This window comes from Protopterus annectens, chromosome 2.part2 (assembly GCF_019279795.1).
Source record: "Protopterus annectens isolate FY-2018-M chromosome 2.part2, PAN1.0, whole genome shotgun sequence".
Classification (NCBI taxonomy): Eukaryota; Metazoa; Chordata; order Ceratodontiformes; family Protopteridae; genus Protopterus; species Protopterus annectens.
In genome coordinates, this window is record NC_056730.1 from 602,837,432 (window position 1) to 602,857,613 (window position 20,182).

The 20,182-nt window shown below is 38.1% G+C and overlaps 1 protein-coding gene across 1 annotated transcript in view; it reads right to left on the reverse strand.

Moving 5' to 3' along the window:
• The window catches only part of LOC122795974 (dedicator of cytokinesis protein 2-like), a 2,887,083-nt gene that overhangs the window by 1,726,633 nt on the left and 1,140,268 nt on the right, over positions 1 to 20,182 (reverse strand). The gene's annotated exons all lie outside the window — the stretch shown is intronic.

Sequence of the window (20,182 nt, forward strand, 5' to 3'; positions counted from 1 at the left end):
ATGAAGGGCCCAGTTAACAAAGAGAGAGAGGCTGGTGATCAGCATGCAGCAGGGGCAAAAAGCCAAAAAAGCCTCCCCCAAATTAAATAAATTAATTAAATAAAATAAATAAATAAATACATATAATGCATGTAATATGCATTTTTAAAAAGATAAAAATACATAAATCCTTGATCAGCCTTAAAACAGTTCTAACAGTGTCTCTTAAGTATTATTTTGTCTTGCCATTTTGCAATTTATTTTGACTTTGTAAACTATTTAGTAATTAAGCATGTTAATAAACTTGGATTTGAATCTGAATTTGTTTGATTTGTAGAACAGCACTCATTTTGTTTGTTCTTTTTCTTCCCCACTGCCTGCAGACCATCAGCCTCATTTACTCAGGCTGGCCTATTTGTTTGCCACAGGTACGAGTTGGCTGCAGGAAGTGTCATGCAGGGTTTTTTTGTTAGTATGTCCCTAAACCACACCACCTAGGTGGGGAGTGTACAGATGAATAACCATTGGGGCTAGTACACCTTCCTCATGTGAGTCCACTTTCTCATGATGAAGACCAGTAGAGTGCACCTTGGAAAGCTGAATGCATGGCTGCCCAAGTGACATCTGCATCTTCCACCCTGCTCCAAGAAGATTAGGATACATTGTGACCTAAACCACCCTCTTCTCCCCCATGATAGTTACATGCATCTTTACAAAGATGTCCAAGCTGCTAATTGAACCCTGATCACCTGAGTCATAGACAGGGCTTTATCCCTTTGCACAACAAAGAAGGTAGAGCTTCAGAGCACCTGCCCATTCTATGTAAACAGTTATAGAGTCACTGTACTTTTAAACTGACAGCCGCAAAGACCTACCACATTTCAGCTAGGAAAGAAATGAGCTCTTTATAAATGAAAAGCTACCCACTCCAGATGTACTTTTTTTGCCTAAATTGCTTATTACCACAAAATGCCTCTGCTATCTTTATCATAGCTAATACAAATACACTGGACTACTATACTAAGTATTTAAAATTTTGGAAATCATATAATGGTTGTAAATGAAGATAAGATATTAATTTTTATCTGTTAAAAATGGTATTTGAAATGGAATGTGATTTGTGACTAAACACAAAAGCAAAAGGGAGTAAAGTCAATGTACAAAGGATAAAAAGGGAAAAAGTTGTGCAATGCATTACTCAGTTGGGTCAAAACAGTTAAAAAAATGCTACACAGCAAAGTCAAAACTGTTCTATAATCTAGATTCTCTAATATTCCAGAAATGAATGACTCAGATGAAAGACATACTAAGAATTTTATCCAGGAAATAAACTCAAAAGTCTTATCTCAGATAAAAAAATAGTGTTTTTTTTTTATTAATTAGATCTTTAAAACGGTATCTTTTGTATTGAATGACAACATTTTTTAAAAAAATCAGAACGAAGAGTCAATGTCAGACACTGAAAAATGTACAGAAAAGCCTACCTTCAAGGATTTATAATCTCATATTAGCCATAACTGGTAACTAACAGCAGGTAGCCTGGACAAAGTTTGTACGTTCATAGTTTTGTCCATATGGAGGGAAAATAATGAAATGACACAAGATCTGGAACAGCTTTGATAGCTTTGACAATAGTATATGATGGAATATTTATCAGAAGCTAGCATGATCATATAATTCATCTACTGTCAATCTGTTGATGAAATTTATGAGTGGGACATTGATTTTCAGATAGGTCAATTAGACAGAGGTTTTATTTTTTTACTATCTGTTTCTGTATATATATATATATATATATATATAGCTATATCTAGCCATCTATTCATATCAATATATATATATATATATATATATATATATGGATATATTAAATTGTATACGTTTTATGTATACGTACTATATCATGTGAGTGTGTGCGAGTGTGTACATATAAACAAAAAATTTAGAAGTTATGCTGTTACCATAACATTCCATCTATGTTGTTGATCTTCATTCATTCTTGACAGTTGGGTTATGGTTCCGTCCTTGGAACTGACCAGGCCATTGTAACAAGCTTGCAGCAGCCAGAAACTCTTCAGCTAAGGTTACCCATAGTGTATCTCTTCCTTTCCCTTCAGATCAAATTTGCCCTTAGAAGCAAAAAAGTGGAAGCTTTGTCTGAGCAACTGCCCTACTACTGAAACAGGATTAGTTCTGGACCACTAGGAGCCTTTGGAGGGGGTAGGAGGGTGGAATGTCAAGAGTTGAATAAAGATCGACAACACAGATGGAGCATTATGGTAAGAACATAACTTCTTTATCTGATGTCAAACTTCATTCATTCATGACAGTTGGGGCAGAGTCTCTAGCTACCTCATGTCCCAGGAGGCCCTATGGAAGGATATTCCTGGGCACCATAGAGACAAAGGATGCTCTTCCCCTGGAGAACATATCCAGTTTGTAATGAGTGATAAAGGCATGAGGGGTAGTCCATATAGCTGCTGCGCAAATGTCATTCATGGAGGCTTAGAATGAAAGGCAACCGAAATGGAAACTGATGTGGTAGAGTGAGCCTTGACTTTAGCTGATAGACTTATTTTATTTTAATATTAAACAAAAGTGATACAATCTCTTGGACATTTTGACAAGGTGACTTTGGAAACTGGATTGTCTAGTTGAGGACCTGAAAAAGACAGGAACAGTTGGTCCAATTTTCTGAAGGATTTTGTTCTGTCCAAGTAAAAATGTAATTGTCTGTGTACATCCAACAAGTGCAAACAATATTCCCCTTTGTCTGAAAAATTTTGGAAGAAAACTGGTAGGTCAATGGATTGGTTAATATTTGAGTCTGTAACAACTTTGGGTAGAAAGGAGGCATTAGTCCTAAGTGATAATGTCTCTTTATGAAAAATTATGTATGGGTGCTTTACACACAAGGCCTGCAATTCTGATATCCTTCTGGCTGAAGTGATGGCTACCAGGAATAAGGTCTTCCAAGATAAAAAAGTTTATGTCACAGGCGGCTGCTGGCTCGAAGGGTTTTACGAGTCAAAGTTTGTAAGACTAACGTCAAATTCCAAAGTTCAATGGACTCTTAAAAAGGTGGCTTTAAATGCATAACTCCCTTTAGGAAGGGTTTGCAGAGGCAGTGAGATATCAGTGGAAAATCATCTAAGCCATTATGGAAATCTGAAATAGCTGCCAAATTAACTCTAATAGTAGATGCTAAAGCTCCTGATTGTAGTAAAGTTGACAAATAGTCCAACACATTATTAATCGAGGCTGAAAAGGTGTCTAGGCCTTCTCCTTGAGACCAGATCGCAAATCTGTTCCATTTACTAAGATAAGGTTTCCTGGTGGATGGTTTATGAGAAGCCAGAAGTATCTTTTGTACTGGGAACAATAGATTATTCTGCCTGGCAATTACTGGAAGTGGAGGTACCAAGCAGTCAGCTTGAGAGTGGGTAGGCTGGGATGGACCAGCCCCTGCAGATGAGACAGGAACCCAGGAATTGGGTCCAGCATCCACAGATGGTGAAATAGATGAGGCCAAAGAAAGGGGAACCAGACTTGACAGAGCCAATATGGAGCAATGAGGATCACTTTGCTTCTCAACCTTTGCGCTTTCTTCAAGAACTGGGATATTGAGGGATTGGGAGGAAAGGCATAAAGTAGTCCTGGGGGCCAATCGTGCAGAAGAGCATCTCTCTCAAACTACCCCTGAGGGGAGATTAGGGCAAAGTAGCTGCTGCATTTGTAGTTCATGGAAGATGCAAATAGACTGCAGCAAAGCTGACCCCAATGACCAAAGATCTTCGCTGCTACTATTGGATTGAGAGACCACTCACAAGGCAGGAGAATGCATCTGCTCAGTTTGTCCACAATCACTTTGGAACTCCCAGGAATGTGCATTGCTAACAGAAAGTGGTCATACTCTCATGGCTTCCTGATATAACAGGTAGAATCTGGTTCCTCCCTGTTTGTTGATATACCAGACAGCAGACATGTTGTCCGATTGGATAGCAATTGCCCACGATGGAAGGGCAGATTGGAATGCTTGCAGCACTAAAAGCACTGCCCTCAGTTCTAGGATGTTGATATGCAATTTGACCTCTAAGGAGGACCAAGTGCCATGGACTGTCTTTCTCTGAAAATGCCCCCCCTATCAGGAATGCATCTGTGGTCATTACGGCCTTGGGCCGAGGGGGTGAAAAGGAATGACTCCATAACTCTTCATTCATCGATTCAGATCCTGTTTGCATCGATTTGTTACACAAATTGTGTATGACATGGGTTGAATTAACAGAGACCACTGTCAAGCTAAGATCCATTGAAGCAGCCTCACGTGGAATCTCACAAGGGGAACTAGGGTGATTGTCACTGCCATTGATCTTAGTACTTATAAGGCTAAGTGAGCTGCGACTATGTCTTGAGAGAGTATTGCTTGGAGCTGTGACCTTAAACTTTGTAGTCTGTGAAGAGGTAGTGCAACCAGACAGGATCTGGAATGTTGCTCCAATGAATTCTAAGTTTTGGGTGGATTCCAAATTTTACTTTTCTTTGTTTATTGAAATGCCTAAGAGGTCTGCCAGTTCAAGAGTGTAGTATAAGTCGTGAAGCAGTAAATGTCTGGTGGGAGTAGTAGGAAGCCAATCATTTAAATATGGAAACACCCAGAATCCCTGTAGTCTTAGATGAGCTGCTACCACTGCCATGCATTTGGTGAATACCCTGGGGGCTGTGGTGAGACCAAAGGGCAGTCCATGAAACTGGTAATGAGTGGCTCCCAGACAGAAGTGGAGATATCTTCTGGAGCGCCTGTCCATTTTTATGTGGTAATATGCATCCTGAAGATCTATAGAGCATATCCAATCATCATTCTCCAGAAAAAGAAGGATAGACTAAACTGTGACCATCCGGAATTTTGTCTGCTTGACAAACTTGTTCAAGATACTGAGGTCTACAATTGGCCTCCAGTCCCCTGTCTTTTTGGCACTAAAAGGAATCTTGAGTAAAATCTGGATCCTACTTGGTCTGGTGGGACTGTTTGGATGACTCTTTTTCTGAGCAGTTTTTGAATTTCTTGAGCTGCTTCATCCCTTTGACTGCGTGGAATGTCAGGAATTCTCGTTTACTGCCTTGGACAAAGATCAAAGGGGATGTGGTAAACTCTGGTAAATATCATCTGCACCTAAGAATCCACAGATTCCTCAGAGGAAGGGTTGGTGGACTTCCAGTCACCCCTCTGTTTTAAGATTTCCAGTATGTTTCCAAAGGAGACATCTTCAGGGGGCAACCGTGAGGACCCTTCCCCTGCACTGAAGTTTGTATCCTTGGTGAAATATTCTTCTGGAGAATCAATGTGCTTCCTCTTGCACAATCTCTTGTGAGGTGGCTCATTAGGGGAGGAGGTCTGAAGAGTAGTCTGAAGAGATGGTACCCTGTGGTAGGGTGTCTTGCTGCTTCATGCCTGCTGCTCCAATGTAGTCGACTGTGACATCTTAGAAGCAGAGGACACAGAGATATGACATTCCAACATCGAGGATGCCAGCTGTGAGCCTGCTGAGGTGAGCGCTCTCTCCACAATCTGAAAGGCAGTCCCACCTGAAGAGGGATAGGAGACCAGAACCGAGAAAGGCAACCTTAGAACCAGAGTCACACCCCCCACTCTGACAAGCCCACTCTTAGAGAATGAGCTGCGAGAGGACTCGGAACTGCCAAAGAAAATATCGGTGCCATTCTAGGGATTCTGGAGCCAACAGCTAAAACACAGTCACATGGATGGGTCAGCTCCAACAGAGCTGAGTTTACAGAATTGATTCCAGAACCATGGTGAAATCCCCCATCAGTACCAAAGAAGTTGGCACCAGGAGAGGCGTCAGCATTGAGGGTTCCAAATCCTGCAAGAGGTAGGAGGAGGAGGAAGATATGTTTGAGTCCATGGAGAATAAATCTTGACTCAACGTGGGAGGAAGGTCCTAGATGGGGTTGGAATACTTCTGGCTGCTAAGAGCTGATCCACCAGTCTAACTACATGAAGCTCCAAAAGGCTCGTGGTGGAATGAAGAGACATTCCTGAGGGTGATTCTGATCGATCAATAAAGGGACAGAGCTGCTGACCAACAAAGGTGTCAATGGATGGGGAATAATGAGTCTTGGCTAGTGTTTCGACCTTCAGCACCGTAGCAAACACTTGTGTTTGGATGGAACCGATTTTAAAGGGGAAACTATTATTAGTGCTAAGAAGGTTTGTGGTTCTGTGGAAGGGGTCGATACCATGGCAACTCTAGTAATCAGGTCCATGGAAAAAGATGGCATGGTGGAAGGCGTCTTAGACTTTGGTGCTGAGACAGATGTTTGTGCCAGTTTTGGTTGTTTAGGCTTCACTTCCATAGAAACATGTCCTTTAGATGGTTTTGGTTCCTGTGACTGAGGAGACGCTGGGACTGAGTGGCTCCTCTTTTTTGACTCTTTTTAAAGAGGTTTTGACACCTCCACCTCAGACAAAGCCTCCAGATAGGTTTTTTTTTAACAACTCCTTTAAAATCAATTTGTTCTTATTCTCTGCCAGGGTGTGGGCACTACTGCCCTTACAGAGTTCACACAGAGGTTGGACTTGTACATGCAGCACTCCTAAACAATACACAGAGGAAAGATGCCCATCTGAGTTGGGCATCTTCCTGCCACATTTGTCACATTGTTTGAAGCCTGTGGTACCTTTTTTGTCAGCCATGTTCAGATAAATCACTACAATGAAAAAACATTCACGTGATCCCACACACACTCTAATGGGAAAGAACAGAGCAAGCGAATGATTTATTTATTTATTTTTTTTTTTAGGTACCAACAATGATAACACAAGAAATACCCAGAAGGGTAACGAGAGAAAGAAAAGGAAAGAATACCAGCAATGGTATTTGAAAGATACCAGAGGTAAGAGGGAAGGGAACTATACCAACTATTGTAAGGAAGAAATACCAGAAAGGTAAAAGGTAGCTAAAACAGCACTCACACACTGATTCAACAATATAAAATAGAGTGACCAAGAAATATCAAAAAGGGGAGCTTTAAAGTAGAAAGAAATATTGAGAAATATATAGAAATATAAACACTTAGCTTGAGAGCATGGCCTGACGCGTCTTAAAATTCTACGCAACAAACAAGATCTTGGGGGGTGGGGCACTATGTTTAACCTTAGCTCTCTAGAGTTTCTGGCTGGTGCAAGCTTGTTACAACAGCCAAGTCGGTTCTGAGGATGGAACTGTAACCCAAGTGTGTCATGAATGAATGAAGATTAACAACATCAGATGCAATGTTACATCACATGTAATGAACAGAATGTTGTCAGAATATTTAGTGGATAATAAGGAAATAGAAAAGATTATAGACTGCAATTGGAAGATATTAAATGCTAATATAAAGATACGGGAAAGTGTTGGAGAAAGTGTGGTGCTCTCTTACAAAAAAGTGCCAGCCATGAAAAGTGCATTGGAAAGAGACACAGGAGAAACACAGAACAATGGAATGACAGGGATGTATTCATGTGTGAAATGTAAATATTGTAGGTTTATGTGTAACACTGCTGTTATAGTAAAAAGATATAGCAGGATGATAGAAAGAAATGTGATTTATAGCTGTAATACTGAGGAATAGTATATACTGAGAGTAGGAAAGGAGATGTAGTAAATAAGTTGAATATAAAGAAAATGAGAGAAAAAAATTAAGCTGGGAGCTTAGCTCCCATTATTACTAAATGAAGTGGTGAGAATTAAGTCATGGATAAAGAATAAACTTAAATTACACAATTATGTGCAGAGCTTCTCATTAATGGATACACATATACTGAGCCAGAAAATATTACCAACCTACTGGCAGACAAATTAATCTCGAACTCTCCCCCTCAGGAAATACCATCAAATATAACTCCCCCTACTATCACTATGAAATAGGTCCTCGGTGCTGTCTCCCAAGAACACTCCATAGATGGGCCCAGACAATATTCCATGTTGCCATCTGAATAGTATAAAACATGACATATCAGATCCTCTGGAATCACTGTTTAACCATAGCCTCCAAACAAGCTTCAGTCCTCACAAATGGAGAACATAAGCAGCCATCCCTTTGCACAAAGGTGGGCTATCTACAAAGCCAGGAAACTTCAGATCCATAAGTCTCACTAATCTCATATGCAAAGCCATGGAAAGAATTACCATGGAAGTGATCAGTAACGACATAGGAAACCTCCAGACACTGGAACCAATCTGATTTGGTTTCCTCAAAGGCAGGTTTGGTCAAGTCTACTCAACCTTCTTTGGAAAGGTCACCAAAAGCAATGGATGAGAGGAAAATTGTTCATATTGTCTACCTTGACCTAGCTTAGACTTTTGACACAATGACTCAATCAGGCATTTTTGTTAAACTGAAGAGGTTAGGTATAAACCCTTATGTCACCTGGTGGATAGCCAGCTGGCTCACAAACATGAACCAGGAAGTTAGAACTGGGGAGTCCACCTCTACAAAGAGGCCAGTCACACCTTGGAGATCTGTCCAAGGACCACTCCTTTTTGTCATTTACTTCTCTGAAGTCAATGTCAATGTCAATGTCAAGGGCATACCTCTCAACTTCCTAACACAAGAAATCTGAATAGAGCCTTAAATAATGGGTGGGCAAAGACCCAAAACAGGGACAGAGCTTAAATATTGCTCTTCTAAACTTAGAATGTTGTTAGAATAGCAGGTTTTGTGTTATCTTGCATTTTCTTAAGAATTTGAAGTCTGAAACTCAAATGTACGTCATTATTTAGTGACTTCAATCCTCTGCAGTTTGCCAGAAAAACACAAATTTTAAGAGAAGTAGACCAAAAATATGAGGCAGAAATCTGGACATTCTACAAAAATCTAGACATTTGAGAGGTATGTCAAGGGCCTCTGGCTGGCCATATTTGCTGTCATTTGCAAATTAAGAGTAGTCATCGAATCCCTTACTGACACTAATGTTCTTCAGGAAGGGCTGACATAGACAAATAACTTGTGTCAAAGCCATGGACTAAAACTAAATGCCAAGAAATGCATAATAGTATCTTTTTTCAAGTCATCCACCCTTTGTAACTATCATATTTACAACACACTCCTAAAAGTAGACCCAGTAGTCAGGGACTTGAGGACATGTGTAGCAGTAATCTGACCATCACATGTCTACAGTAGTGAGGGAATCATTCTACGTTGTGCAACTTATAAACAAAGGTATGACATCTAGGTCTGATGAGGTCATTGTTCCACTATATTTAGCATTCATTAGACCCATACCTCTTAACCTCTTGGAGCAAAAAATCTGGACAAAGCTATAAATAATACTGGGGCCAAGGCCCTAAAATAGGGACAATTTTTAAGTATTGCTCTTACAAACTTATAACATTTTGCATTAGCATGAATTTTCTGAAGGTTATGAAGTCAGAAACTCAAATCTCTGTCATTATTTTCCAACTTCAGTCTTTAATGATTTGCAATTAATTTGCCAGAAAACAACAGTTTTATGAAAAACGGACAAAATATACGAGGCAAAAATCTGGACATTCTGCAAAAATCTGTACAGTTGAGAGGTATGAAATTTTAGACCTATCATTGAGTACAGTGTCTCCTTTGGTATGTACCTAACCAGGCGCATCCAACAAATGGAACATCCACAGAAGTTTCTCACTAAAAGAGTACGTAACATGTCCTATGCAGACCAACTCAAAGTCCTATTCATATATTCTGTCTCCTATAAGCTGTTGAGGGGACATCTATGCCTGGCATACTAAGTATAGTTGAACCCCAACCTGATGGACATCTACATATTCACAACACAAACAGTGATAGAATTAACCACTCTAAAGACTTAAGCCTTGCCTGTGATATAAATAGGACCTGCTGGAGAGACAGACTACCAATTCTCTGGAGCAGGCTCTCCATCTATATGAAATAGAGTTCCTCCCTAAGCCAACTCAAGTGTAACTTGGACAATTTGATGGGGAATAGGAAATTCTTCCCTGGTTCGGTACCTGTGTCTCTAATGGTCACAGGCAGCTATCAAATTGTTCGCCTTCCAGGCCCCTGCTTGTAAATGTTTCATCTCCCAAGCCCCTGCTTACACTTATCAAGGGTACCAGAACTTGTCAGAGATTTGGGATACATGGCTAGGCTTAAAAAGGCACTTTTGGTCATGGTCATTAGCCTAGTGCACACCTATGCACCTATAAAAAATTAAGGGTAATAGTATACAACTATAAGCAGATTTTTAGAAAAATATTTTGGAAAAGACAGAATCTTTTAGATTTGGGTTCAAATAACCAATGTATGCATTTTTTTTTTACTTTTAATTAAATATATTTGATAACTGGAGGAATTTGTCACGTGATGATGGGGAGTATAAATGAATGTGTTGGATGGGTTTTAAGGCAGCTTTACAGAGCCTTAGTAAACGAATTAAGACAAAAGTACTTTCTGTTTAAAATCATGTATTAGTTAAGTGTATTAAGTTTATGCATTTGTGGTTTGACATCAACTCTGTTTTTTTGTGTGTGGTCAAGAACCGTAAAGCTCATTGCAGCAAAACTCATCATATCAATGAGTCTTTCAAAGTTTTTTTCTCTACTCCCCTTTCCTCTGTGTTGTGCAACCTAGAGTATGCTTCTTTAAGTCAAAGGATTTGGAGGGAGGGGGTGCAGTACTGACCATGAAAATTTCACTGATGAGAAGAATTATTGCTTTGAGCTGTAAATCAATGTGGAAGTCTTAAAAACAGATGAAAGCAAATGTACATAAAAATACAGGATTATTTCAAGAATTCAAATGAAAATACATCCTATGCCGGAGACATAAAGGTGATTACCATCCTATGCCAGTGACATAAAGGAGATTACCATCCTATGCCAGAAACATAAAGGAGATTACCATCCTATGCCAGAAACATAAAGGAGATTACCATGCTATGCCAGAGGCATACATGTCATGGGGAAGGGGAAATAGTCACAAGCAGGGGAGGGAGAGAAGCAATGCCAGCCTGAAAAGGAGATTACCATCCTATGCCAGAGACATAAAGGAGATTACCATCCTATGCCAGAGACATAAAGGAGATTCCCATCCTATGCCAGAGACATAAAGGAGATTACCATCCTATGCCAGAGACATAAAGGAGATTACCATCCTATGCCAGAGACATATATGCCATGGGGAAGGGGGAATCACATCCAAGAAGACTAGGTTTGTATAAATAATGTCTTACCCAATACAAAGAGGGGCATGATTTGGATAGCTTTACAAAGAACTTTGAAAAAATGTGTAATTGTCACCAAGTTGATCAAGGGCAGTGGGTAAGGATTTTAACTCCCTTACTCATTGGTAAAGCAATGCATGCAATGTCTAAACTCTGAAGATGATAGCTTAAATATGCCAAAGTTAAAGAATGTTTACTTGCTTGTTATAAATTGTTATCAGAGTTGTATAGAAATAAACTTAGGGAATACTGGAAACAGACAGGTAAAATCACAGAAATCAGCAAATAATTAGGTGTCATAAGTAAGATCAGTACACATGAAACACTTGCAGATCTTTTGTTCTATGAGCAAGCTATTTGTACTACGCCTGAGGATATTAGGACTTGGTTTGCAGACCATGAGTGCAATACTCCTGTGGATATGGGAAGGGAAGTGGACCTTTATCCAGCTAGGAGGTTGCCACTGTATAATTGAGGGGATGGGGTAACTCTGTACATGGGTAAAGGGAAACCTAAAGGAGGCAGCCTAAGCCATCACAGCAGGTTACACAGAACAATGGAAAGCCATGGATCTGGGTACATGCTTGGCTTTTGATTTAGATGTTTCAAATGTAACTAAATGGAACATGTGGAATTTCTCTGTCAACTAAGGTTAGGGGGAGGGGGGAGAACACAAAGGTCTCAGGCAGCATCAAGCATAATTCACACTGTGTTAGTGATGGGATGTATTACAGGACTTCAAGTTTCACAGGTACTGGCAGACTCGTGAGCAGTGCTAAAGGTTGCTAAGTATCATACCTCTCAGCTGTCCAGAGTTTTGCAGAATGTCCAGATTTTGCCTCATATTTTTGGTCTGTTCCTCATAAAAGTTGTGGTTTTGTGCAGTCTTGTTGCAAATCAATGAGGACTGAATTCACTAAATAATGACTGGGACTTGAATTTCAGACTTCATATCCTTCAGAAAATGTACAATTATACAATATCTTTTAATCTAACAACTTTCTAAGTTTATGAGAGCAATATTTAAAATGTGTCCCTATTTCCGGGGCTTTGTCCCCCTATTATTTTTGGCTTTGTCCAGATTTTTTGAACCAAGAAGTTGAGAGGTATGGTAAGGATGTAGACAAAGCCAAGGCTACTTCATGCCTTTGTCTGCTGGTTTGGAACCATCTCAGAGGATAGCTATAGACATTATAGAACTTCTGAGCAGTCCAAGTTTTACAGCTGTGCTTAACTATCACAAAAGTCTATATCCTACCATGGTAAAAGGGAAGAGAAGGAGGTCACTGCCAGAAGAGATGCTGCCTCAGACATAATCATAGTCAAACCTGCAATAGTCACATAGAAGCACTACTTTACAAGCAGTCCACTTCAGTTAGGGCCTTAGGAGGGCAACCTTTTCAGGTATCTTTGACAGAGTCTACCTGAATTGGGAATGGCAGCAAGGGAGTAAGCAGGTGACCATCTTTGAGGACATTCATGCTGATGGCTTAACAGGGAATAACTTTGACAGAGAAGTACCTTGTGTGCATGCAGTTACATGCAGTCAAGCATGAATACAATCTCATGATGGAGGCAGTTGTGAGATGATCCAACCAGAGCCCACAATTTCTCTGAGGCTATAAACATGGCTACCTCAGAGGGAGAGCTGATTATTGGAAGTGATGCAAAATTGGATCCGCAGCAGGGGAAATGTCCTGGGCTTCTCTTGGAAGGTGATACTTCCAGGGAAAAGTTAAGCAATAGTTGTCATCCAGAACTTGAGGCATCACTGTCGGATGGTACCACACTTCCTTTGTAAGTTTAGCTGAGAAGAGTCACTAATGAGAAGTTGTATCAAGCTCAGCTCTCAAGACTTTAGGGAGGTAGCCAAGGAGGCTTCATCTACTCAAGTGCAGAGGAAGTCCATGTACTAGAATGAAAGCTTGTTGTATGGGAAATGAACCACTGAAGAGAGGCTAAGGAGAAGTAATACAGCAGTTGGTAGTACCCAGCGCCTTTCAAATGGCACTTCTGGCTATAGCTTGTTATATTCCTTTTGCAGGTCATATGGTCATACAGTGTTTTAAAAGATGGTGCATGCAGAATTTTTATTGGCCTGGGATTGCAAATGATGTAACAAGGTACTAGCAGACCTATGAGCAGTGCCAAAAGGTTGCTAAGAATGTAGACAAAGCTAAGATTACTTTGATGCCTTGGTCTGTTGTTTTGGAGCCTTCTCAGTGGATAGCTATAGATATTGTAGGACGTCTGAGTAGTCTAAGTTTCACAGGTACAAAATATATCATGGTAGTTGTGGTGCATTATGCTACTAGATACCCAGAAGAAGTGGCTTTGTCTTCCATTAAAGCAGAAAATGTAGCAAATGCTTTGCTAAACATTTTCGGCAGGCTAAGTTATCTTGAGGGAATACTAATGGAGAGAGGTGTCAACTTTATGTCAGAAATGCTGGCATGTTTGTGGAAGCAGTGTGGGAGAAAACTCTATCATACACAAACAAAAGGTCTGGTAGAAAGATCTAACTCTATGGCAAAGACCATGATGAAAGCATTTGCCCACCAGTTCAAGAGGGAGAGGGACAAGTATCTGCCTTATCTTCTTTTTTATACAGGGAGGTTTCCTAGGGATCCACAATTTTTTTACTCTTGAGCTAGTATATATTCACATAGTAAGTGGACCCCGTGATTTAATTTTTCATAAGCATGGGAGTGAATGTGATTCCCACAATGACTCTGTTACAGAGTATGCCCTAAACCTCAGGACTAGACTCATGAAGCACATGGAGATGGCCCAGGAGTACCTAGCACAAGCACAACAACAAAAGGTCTGGTAGGACAGTATAGCCAGAGCCAGAGAGTATTCTGTCAAGTTATTCCTGTGAGACACAACAAGTTTCAAGCAGCCTGGGAGGAACCCTTCACTACTGTGAAAAAGATAAGTGAGTGAGTGAGTGAGTGAGTGAGTGAGTGAGTGAGTGAGTGAGTGAGTGAGTGAGTGAGTGAGTGAGTGATGCCAGGCAGGAAGTAGAAGCGCAAGCTGTACCATGTTAACATGATAAAGCCCCGAAACCTGAGTAAAAGAAATATGGACAAATCCTAAAATAATGGGAGGACAAAGGCCCAAAAATAGGGACATATTTTAAATATGGCTCTTATAAACTTAGAAAGTTGCTAGAATAATGGGATTGTATTAGCATACATTTTCTGAAGGATTTTAAGTCTGAAACTCAAATGTGTGTCATTATTTAGCGACTTCAATCCTTAGTGATTTACCAGAAAACTACAAATGTTATTAGGAAAAAAATAAGAAGCAAAAATCTGGACATTCTGGGAAAATCTGGTCAGTGGAGAGGTATGCCTGATATTACAGACAGACCCTGGAACTTAGTATCTGTAGAGAATTGCATTAGGACCCAAAGAGGGATGTGGAGGTAGACCTTCTCAGTGGCCATCTCCCCACAAAAAAAACATATCCTGGTTCAGGAAATCCAAGCAAGATTACAGGAATTTGGAGATATTTACCCACCTACTGAAGCAGCTCATAGAAGCAGGACTATAGCAAACCATCAAATAAGCTCCTTAAAGAGTGCCTGAAAGTATTAAACAAATTATGAAAGACAGATTGAAGGACATGTTGGAAATGGGAGTAATCCTGTAGTCCAACAGTTCCTGGACCTCACCAGTAGTGCTCTTTTAAAAGAAGTCCAACAGAGTCTGGACCTTCTCAGTGGTGCTGGTGCCAAAGAAGCATGGTTTTGTGTGGACTACAAGAAGATGAACACTCACACAGAGTTGGATGCTTACCCCATTAGGAATAATTGGTGCCTTGGACCAGTTGGATGGCACTAAGTATCTGACTACTACTGGCTTTACCAAAGGTTACAGGCAGGTGCCTTAACATCTGCAGCTAGAAAGAAGTTGGTGTTTGTGAACTCATTTAGTTTGTATATGTTTGCAAAATGCTCTTTGCTATGAAGTATGACACAGTAACTTTCCAGATGATGGTAAATTGCATCCTGTCTGAAGCCAAAGATTATGCCCTTGCTTACCTGAATGACATAGAAATCTACAGCCAGTCCTACGTACAAGAACTGAAACATGTCAGGAAAGTGTTGGGCAGATTTCGAAGGGAAGGGCTGACTTACTGTCAAGTGGGTATGGCAGAGGTATCTTGTCTGAGTGGCAAAGAGTTGTGGAATAATTAGGCCAGAACCTGCTGGGATTGAGGATATTTGGGTATGGCCTACCCCTGTTATCAAGAAACAGGCAAGGGCATTCATAGAGGCTGCAGGATACTATAGGAGATTCATTCCTTAGTATAGTATAATAGGTAATCCCCTAACAGACCTTAACAGGAAAAATAAAACTGATAAGGTTGTCTGAAGACTAGCCTATGAGCAGGCATTTGAAAAGCTCAGGGAGATGCTCTTGGTGGACCCCTTTTCTAACTAGTCATGATTATAGTCAAGAATTCACTGTACAGTTGGATGCCTCTAACCATGGTGTAGGAGTGTACTTAGCCAGATTTTCTCAGAGGGAGATGAGCACCTCATAGTGTATCTAAGCTGCAGACTTCAACCAAGGGAGGAGTCTTATACAGCCACACAGAAAGAGGATCTGGACATGGTTTAGGTTTGCAAAAGTTAAAAAACTACCTTTATGGCAGAAGTTTCACATGAGTACAGACTATAAACCATTTAAAATGGCTACGCAGAGCAAGTGGGCTGAATAGCAAGATTCACAGATGAACTAAAGACTTGAAGTTCTATCACACAACTTACTTTTCTGTCCTATGAAACAAACAAAATAGATGAAAAACCAGAATCCATCTTTCTTTTGTGATGTAATTCCTGTAACACACACACACACACACACGTATCTTTTGTTGACACAATTTTATTACATAGAGTCAGGAAAAAACAAGTAGTTCAGTTCTATTATCCACAAAAACGTAAAATCACGAAAGAGTAACCCAAGTAGATCAAGCGCTTTCGCCCGGGCTCTCCCGGGCTTTTTCAAGATACTTTAACTAAGCAAACCATATGCTTATATACCCCATGTTTAATTAATTAATTATGTAATTGCTTTATTAAAACCTTTTCAAGTGTTTTTATGCTTAAAGCTATATTCTCTTCGTAAAATTCTTAATAAATATTGTTTGTACAGTGTATTTATGTTTCTTAGCTCCCAGCACCTATTATAAGATGCTTTGTTTGTCCGGAATGTTTGTTTGTATGTATGTATTGTTTTTATAACATTTTTGAGCATTTGATTTAAATGATTTAATAATTTAAGTAATGTTATGTTGTTTTTCTTCTTAAAATAAGCTGTTTGTACAAGCAAACTTTTTCAAAAGAACAGCTTTTCTACAGTAAGATGAATTTTTTCTCTCTTCTTCCAGTACTGTGCACATTGCATTTAAGTGGAGAACCTTTCTTATAAAAATTAATAATTAATAGTGTTTGGTCATCTTTTAAAATTTGGTTTTCCTGATTTGATTGTTATTACATTGGCATTTCATGGATATGTACTACAGTTTTTTATTTATTAAAATTACTAAATTGATACTATTGTATTATTGTTGAACTACTATAGTTTCTACATTAATAAATATATATGTTTTCTGTTTTAAAATATGATTTATGCATCCTAAGTTAAATTACTATAAATTATTATAAATAAATTAAAATTAAAATTAAAATGTGTGTGTTCTTGTTTGTTGTTATAAATAATTAAATAAATAGTTAAATAAATAACTTTCTAATTTGAATAAATAATCAATTATTAAATTTATTATTAAATCTGTATTAAGACCTTATCAAAATTGTAAAAAATTATTTAAAACATATTCTCCCTAATATCTGTGTGTGCATTCAAATTCATTATTATTTTGTTATAATTTGGCCCTTCTTTGTTTTAATACACTGCTTATACTAACATGTTCGTTTAACCCTGGTGCTTTTGCAGCATTTAGTTTGATTTGCCATACTAATTCTCTGTATTCCAGGGATGTTTCCCAGTCCCCCCCTCTGATATCATTTTTCACCTGTTCAAGAACTAAGAATTTTAAATTCATTTCTTTGCATATTAAAGAGTGTTTGAAGAATGCATTTGTTTCTTTCCTTATTTTTATTTCATATAAATGTTCGTATACTCTTCTTTTTAAGGTTTGTTCTGTTTTTCCTACGTAGAAGGACAAGCAATGTTGACATATTCCTAAATATACTATGCCCTTTGTATTACAATTGTAATGTCCTAGGGCATATAATCCCATACTTCTAGATTTTAAATATAATCCTGTGGCATTAAGCATAAAAGCACATTGCTTGCAAGCTCCACATTTGTAGGTGCCTCTCATTAATTTTGTGTTGTTTGAATTATTAATTGTTTCATTTTCAAAGAGATTTTTAAGGTTATTATTTCTTTTCCTCATAAAAAACAAGCATTTGCATATACCTTCAATAATGACAGCAAAGAAATAGAAGCCATCATTACTAAATATTGGCCGGTGTTGTCGAATAACTTAGAGATTAACAAAATGATTCCAAAATTGCCAAAGTTTATAAGGAAAAGAAATAATAACCTTAAAAATCTCTTTGAAAATGAAACAATTAATAATTCAAACAACACAAAATTAATGAGAGGCACCTACAAATGTGGAGCTTGCAAGCAATGTGCTTTTATGCTTAATGACACAGGATTATATTTAAAATCTAGAAGTATGGGATTATATGCCCTAGGACATTACAATTGTAATACAAAGGGCATAGTATATTTAGGAATATGTCAACATTGCTTGTCCTTCTACGTAGGAAAAACAGAACGAACCTTAAAAAGAAGAGTATACGAAAATTTATATGAAATAAAAATAAGGAAAGAAACAAATGCATTCTTCAAACACTCTTTAATATGCAAAGAAATGAATTTGAAATTCTTAGTTCTTGAACAGGTGAAAAATGATATCAGAGGGGGGGACTGGGAAACATCCCTGGAATATAGAGAATTAGTATGTCAAATCAAACTAAATGCTGCAAAAGCACCAGGGTTAAACGAACATGTTAGTATAAGCAGTGTATTAAAACAAAAAAGGGCCATATTATAATAAAATAATAATGAATTTGAATGCACACACAGATATTAGGGAGAATATGTTTTAAATAATTTTTTACAATTTTGATAAGGTCTTAATACAGATTTAATAATAAATTTAATAATTGATTATTTATTCAAATTAGAAAGTTATTTATTTAACTATTTATTTAATTATTTATAACAACAAACAAGAACACACAAATTTTAATTTTAATTTTAATTTATTTATAATAATTTATAGTAATTTAACTTAGGATGCATAAATCATATTTTAAAACAGAAAACATATATATTTATTAATGTAGAAACTATAGTAGTTCAACAATAATACAATAGTATCAATTTAGTAATTTTAATAAATAAAAAAACGTAGTACATATCCATGAAATGCCAATGTAATAACAATCAAATCAGGAAAACCAAATTTTAAAAGATGACCAAACACTATTAATTATTAATTTTTATAAGAAAGGTTCTCCACTTAAATGCAATGTGCACAGTACTGGAAGAAGAGAGAAAAAATTCATCTTACTGTAGAAAAGCTGTTCTTTTGAAAAAGTTTGCTTGTACAAACAGCTTATTTTAAGAAGAAAAACAACATAACATTACCTAAATTATTAAATCATTTAAATCAAATGCTCAAAAATTTTATAAAAACAATACATACATATAAACAAACATTCCGGACAAACAAAGCATCTTATAATAGGTGCTGGGAGCTAAGAAACATAAATACACTGTACAAACAATATTTATTATGAATTTTACGAAGAGAATATAGCTTTAAGCATAAAAACACTTGAAAAGGTTTTAATAAAGCAATTACATAATTAATTAATTAAACATGGGGTATATAAGCATATGGTTTGCTTAGTTAAAGTATCTTGAAAAAGCCCGGGAGAGCCCGGGCGAAAGCGCTTGATCTACTTGGGTTACTCTTTCGTGATTTTATGTTTTTGTGGATAACAGAACTGAACTACTTGTTTTTTCCTGACTCTATGTAATAAAATTGTGTCAACAAAAGATACGTTGGTTCCAGCCTGTTTTCCTGCTGTGGTTTTCGCTACTAACTTTGAGGTTGTCCTGCATTTGTTTTTTTGCTTAACACACACACACACACACACACACACACACACACACACACACACACACACACACACACACACGTATATATACATATATATTTGCACTGTTATTTATCTGAGAAGAGGTTAGGCTTTATTTGCATTGTTGGTTAATAAGGTATGTGGCATATGTCTCCCATTAGACTGTTCAAGCCTGCTTTCAACAAAAATATTAGTGTATATGACTTCACATTTGGTTTAATTTATGAGGAGAAAGTAATTGGAAACTTCTAGCTATTCCAGGGTAGTGGCAGTACTACCATGCTTAGAGAACAGCTGTGGGGATTTGAAGAATTGACAGCTTTTCCAAGAAGTGAATGTGTGCATCTATGTGTGTGTGTGTGTGTGTGTGTGTGTGTGTGTGTGTGTGTGTGTGTGTGTGTGTGTGTGTGTGTGTGTGTGTGTGCAATTAATATGTTTTTGAACAGCATTTATCATAGATAAAGGGGTAATGGAAGATAATAGTTCATAGAGACAGTGAGAAATGGGCCAGGGGCTACCTTACAAAACTCATCTCTATAAGTGACCTGAGTGCAGTCCAATTCAGGTGTGGACATTGGATCCCATACCCACAGCAGTACATATTCTATTTTTTTCACTGTTGGGGCATTTGTAAATTATTGAAAAAAGCACGTTTGCAGTTTCTTGTTGTTCAACACTGTTTGGCAGTTTTGGGATTCAAACCCCATTGGTGACAGCCATCACCACATCATATCAGATGGCATCCTGCATCTGGGTGTCAGAGTGATGGTAGT